The following is a 5,899-nucleotide window of genomic DNA, read 5'->3' on the forward strand; positions in this document are numbered from 1 at the left end:
TACACTTTTTAAGAGTTAAAATGGTGCTACTTTTTATGTGATATGAAAGGTTTGGGGGTTACACATGTAAAAAAGTAGAGTTTTGGTGTTAGGTATGTAAACACATAGGAATCGAGTGGTAAGTGTCATACCTCAACTGGCCCCCTTATGAGTCAACTGTAGTGCAACAGAGATGAACAACTTGGTCAGACTAAATATATAACCAATTGAGTCAATTGGTGCAATGAGTGATGAACTAATTTAACTAAATTGTCGTAAATATATATGATACAATTTATTTTATAAATCATTTACTTTCAAATATGCTTAAAAGCATAAAAATCATATCATCAAAACATAATGTTTATACAAAATTATGAGTCAATTGGTGCAATGAGTGATGAACTAGTTTAACTAAATTGCCGCAAATATATATGATACAATTCATTTTATAAATCATTTACTTTAAAATATGCTTAAAATCATATCATCAAAACATAATGTTTATACAAAACTATTAAATCCAACCAAATAAAAGTACGTACTCAAAAATCTGTGCAAAATCCCTAAATTATGAAATGCAAAAGTAATACAAATCACACCAGACTACTGGTCTTGATGCTCCTTAACATTTCCTAAAATTCAATAACTTATAGTGAGTAACAACGAGTGCAACAAAATAATCAAGGATCAAAAGTTATACAAATCACACCAGGTACTGGTCTTGATGCTCCTTAACCTTTCCTAAAAGTCAATAACTTAGAGTGAGTAACAACGAGTGCAACAAAATAATCAAGGATAAAATAAGATTTTATAAAAAAAAAAGAAAAATGTGCATGCTCATATGCAACTTATATACACCATACAACAAATGTTATAACATGCTATAATTATATAAAACACATAAATGAAAAGACATATAATATAGGGATTCATGGCATATGTATAAATAAATATTTCATCAATTTATGTGTAATCTTAAACATATTCAAAAAATTTATCAATTCATTCATAGAAATGATACTTGTAATTGTATAAACCTCAATTATTTTCATGTCATGTCATGTCATGGGTCATTACTCAGCCCGAAGGCTAAATTAATTATTGATAAAAGTTTGGTCCTCCCAACATAACAATTATCAAGAGCTCCTTGGTACCAACGATTCCCTACATTCTGTCGTTGTTTGATCTCAATGATTACTGAAGTTTCATCTCCATCTCAAAACTATAAATCTTGAATCTCATCGTTCCCTATCATGTTCTTCTCCAACTCCAAACGCTCTTCTTGATCTCAAGTCAAAGCTTCCTCTGACTTAATATCAATACTAAAACTTCTCAAAACTATAAATCATGAATCTCATCGTTCCCTATCATTTTCTTCTCCAACTCCAAACGCTCTTCTTGATCTCAAGTCAAAGCTTCCTCTGACTTAATATCAATACTAAAACTAACCATGCTTATACAAAGATAAGTAAAATATATAAATCTTAAATTTAGAACTCAAGATGTTAAAGAAGAAAGCAAGATTAAATAAAAAAATGCATAAACAAATGTTAGAGCATATAATATTATTGTTATGCCTCTGTGAAAAACATAAACAAATGTTAGAGCACATAGTATCACTCTTAATCCTCTACATAAACAAATGTTAGAGCACATAGTATCATTCTTAAGCCTTTATGAGAAACACAAATGATTGACTTAAAATTCTAGTAATACATTCGTTATTTAAAAATCATGAATAAACCTTAGTTTTTAACAACAAAATTAACAAAACAAATTTAGAACAACATTAAAGCTTCAATTACAGGTGTAACCCTGAGTGAGAAACATTGATGGTAGATTACGTAAATGCATGTCATAAAAAATGCGAAAAGCGTGAAATAGCCCCAAAAACACTTATTCCATGGAACATATAAAATAAATCACAAATCAAAATTAAAGCTTCAGAACCTAATTTCCCATGAGACTTAGTGAAAACTAACATAATACTTGAAAGTAATAATAAAACTATACAAAAATTAGAAGTTGTAACCCTTAAAAATTTATGATAGTCACAGACGTTTGTAAGACAGATTCAAGAATATAAAAGTTGCCCCATAATGTAGTCCTAAATAGTGAAACAAATGAATTAAATTGAAACATAAATTATGAAAGAAGACTTTAGAACATAGGGAGCTAAGAACGAGATCAAAAACCAAAGACATGGAAATAAAAAAATTAAAAAGCCTCAATAATAAAGTTCTGGTGATGTCTATAAATGATGAATTAAGCCATGGTTACTACATTATTATCCTTATCCCAACTATTCAAGCTCGACTTTATAAATCTTGACTTTTATTTTTTTCTTGGTAAGAGTAAAATCAGGTGTTAACTTTATTGCACGCCATGTTTTTTCACTATAACTTATTTTGGTAACCCCATTTCTAAAAATTCTTACATATTAATTGTATATGCTCACCATATTGATGTTTCTTCTACCATTAAATGCATAAGGCATTATGAATTTAATAAACATGAAATTAAAATACAAAAAATTAAGTTCACAGAAGATGTATAATTATGCAGAGCATGGAAATGTAAAAACATAAACATTTAAGCAGAAAGAGAGAATAGGGATGAGATAAGAAAGATATGATGAATTATTAGACTATTAATGTTGATTTCTCAAAACATAAGGTAGTCAAATTACCCAAGTCAAGGATAATCTCCTCCCTACAACATAGGTGGTGCCCCATCCCTTATAGAAATGATATTTCCATACAAAAAGAATGTAAATTTTAGCCAAAAATCCTACCCCCCTACATAAGTTTTGGCATTGGTATTTTTTCTCTTAACACGAGAGAGAGAAAAAACCAAAAGGAGTGGCTCATTTTTTATTCAAGCCAACCAACCATTAAGTTTATTTTAAGTTCCAATTTATTTTATTTTTGAGTTCCAATTTGAGTTTTATATAAAGCCTATCAATAATAATATGGAAATCCATCACCTTGAGCTTAGAACAATTAATAGTAATACTAAGACATTTCCAAGGTAGAGCTTTGATATTCATACCATTAATGTTACATAAAGTCTGCCACAAAATATTATTAATATTCTTAGAATAATAAATAACAGACTTAAATAAGTCAACTTTTAAATTAGGAGCATGACTAAATATATTCAAAACGCAAGATGATGCCTAATGGGAGGAGCAACATATCCATAAAATAAGAGGTCATCAAAATATATAAGATAATCAATTTTATTAAAACCTTGTTGCATAATATAATTATCGTGAATATGTAACATGGATGAAAGAGTATCAATAATAATAACAAATAATTAAGGTGAAAGAGGATAACATTGCCTCAAACTAGAAGAAGAAGCAAAGTAACTATTCATTTCACCATTTATAGTAACAAAAAATACACATTAGGCGTACATGCTTTAATCCAATGAATAAAACTAATAGAGAAACCCAATAAAATCATTCTATCATAAGGAAAAACTTGATTAACATAATCAAAAGCTTGAAGTAAATTAATTTTATAACAAAACTTCTTACCAAAATTAACATATTTAAACCACATAAAAGCTCAAAAGCCAAAATTATATTACCAATAATATATCTCCCTTAAATGAAATCAACCTAAATAGGATTAATGATATAGCATATCATCTAAATGAAGTCAATGATCCGCTTACAAGAGCCCAAGAAAGTGCCCAATTAAGAGCCCATTCAAGGGCCATCATAAGAGTCATGTCAAGAAGAAATATTTGAATTTATATTTTATTATTTATATCTCAATTTTAGTTTCTAGAATGTTTAAATTTTTAAATTTGGAGGCTTTTATGGTCAGTCATAAAAAAATAATAAATTAGGAAGGTGGTTAGCACATTCCTCCATTAATGACCAACTACCACCCTTCAAAATTCCCTCCTCACTTTATTGATTTTTTATCATTATAATTCCTAAAAATAGGGTTGATATGTAATACTTTTGATTAGTTGTTGAATGAAATTTTTTAGTGAGACTTTTTTATTGTTGTTTGGTGCTTGGTAGTTTCAAGTGTTGTATTTTATTGTTGAATGAATTAAATTTTTTATCACTCTTCATCCGCGTCTTAAGCTTCTTATAATATCAATAAAACAACAACCAAAGTATCATAACCATTCCAAACCGCGCTCTTCATAGCCCTTGACCAATTATGAGTCTTGTTTCCTAACTCTCAACACCACTGTAAACCTATCTACTTCAAATCATAAGTACACATTCTAAGCTAACTATCAAGAACATTTATATTCATTTACCAAAACATAAGCCGTTTGTCCAAAGAGATATTTCAAATCAGCATAAACTAGTCTAATCCAGTCTAGTATATGTATATTAGCTACCATTTCTCTTAAATCTTTTAACATTCCACCAAAACCTCTACATCACTTCTTTGGACCTAACACCACACTTAAATAGTAAATTTTAGTATTTTATCTCATCAAAAGGCCAACCTCCTCCATCATATGTGGTCACATCCATGAAATGTGGTATTAGAGTGAATCTAGGAAGGAGTTGATTTGGTTAGAGCTTTTGAACATCTAAGAAGAAGTACTTTTTGGTAGACTTGTCTCTACAAGCTTTTAAGTTACTTAAGAAAAGTTTAAGTTTAGTTAATTTCTTCTAACGATATTATTTTCTTATATTTGGAGGCTTTTTATGTTTAGAGCTCATTAGGTTCTTGAAAGCTTAGGTAGCATTTTTTTCCCTCTTGTTTGCAATTCTTTCTTTGCCCTTCAATTATTTGTATAGACTTGGATGCTTGCTTGGTTTGTGCTTAGATTTGGTCAGCTAGGATGATTTGTGGTTTTGTGGTGGAGCATATTGCAGTGCTTTTGAATGGGTTGATTTGTTGTTATATTTTGATAGTAATTGTTATTTTGCTTGTTGTAATAAAAAAAATTATCATTAGTTTTGATTTGTTTTAATTATCTTTTTTTTTAAGAAGGACCAATTTATAATTGATTTTTCTTGTAACTTTTGAATTGGTCAAGCTGTGGTGATTTCCAACTTTATATTAAAACTCAACCATTTTTTGAATATTTATATTCATTAGCTTCTGGAAGGAATTTTAGTGATTGCACATGTAAGTTCCGATCTCTATATCTCTTCTATCTTTACATTCTATTAATTTGACAGTTATACTTAACCTTTTTCCATTTGGATTTGTTTTAGTTAGTTTAGTTTTTGCTCTCTTCTTTTTTTTTAATATTTATTTTGCATATGAATGATTATTTATTTATAAATAGTGATTTTTATTTGAAGATTTTTATGGTGGACATTTTGGTTTGCATTTTTCTCGTCTTGTGGAGTGGCTACTATTCAAGATGAGTGTTCATTTTTGCTCAATTGGAGTTTCTGATCTTCTGGACTGTTTTGTTGTTCATAGTTTTTTGTTGTTTCTTTTTAGTCTTTTTCTTCTTTTAGATAGTAGCTTTTGTTTTTTTAGTTTATTTTCTTTATTTTGTGTTGTATTGTAAGAGTGTTTTTGTATAACTTTTTTTTTGAATAAAGGTGGACGTGACCCTCATTTTTTTTTTTAAAAAAATGGAGTGACTCACAAAGGGAGTTGAGTGCCTCACAATCTACAGAGAAAATCATCAATTGCATTTAGTTATTGTGAATATAGGGTGGAGAAGGAGTTATTTTCAATTGGTTGGGTGAAAACTGAAAGGAGTGGGGGTTACGTATGAAATAAAAAATGTTAGTTGAAAATACCACTCAATTTAAATATCTTTACTTTATAAAGATCATTATTTGAAAATAAAAAAAATGAAATACAACTTTCCAGGTTCATATTTGAAAATTGTGTAGTTTAGGGGTTAGGTATGCAAATGCATAAGAATGGAGTGGTATAGTAAATTTTCCTTCATATATATATATATA

The sequence above is a fragment of the Phalaenopsis equestris genome, unplaced genomic scaffold, assembly GCF_001263595.1.
Source record: "Phalaenopsis equestris unplaced genomic scaffold, ASM126359v1 Scaffold000099, whole genome shotgun sequence".
Taxonomy (NCBI): domain Eukaryota; kingdom Viridiplantae; phylum Streptophyta; class Magnoliopsida; order Asparagales; family Orchidaceae; genus Phalaenopsis; species Phalaenopsis equestris.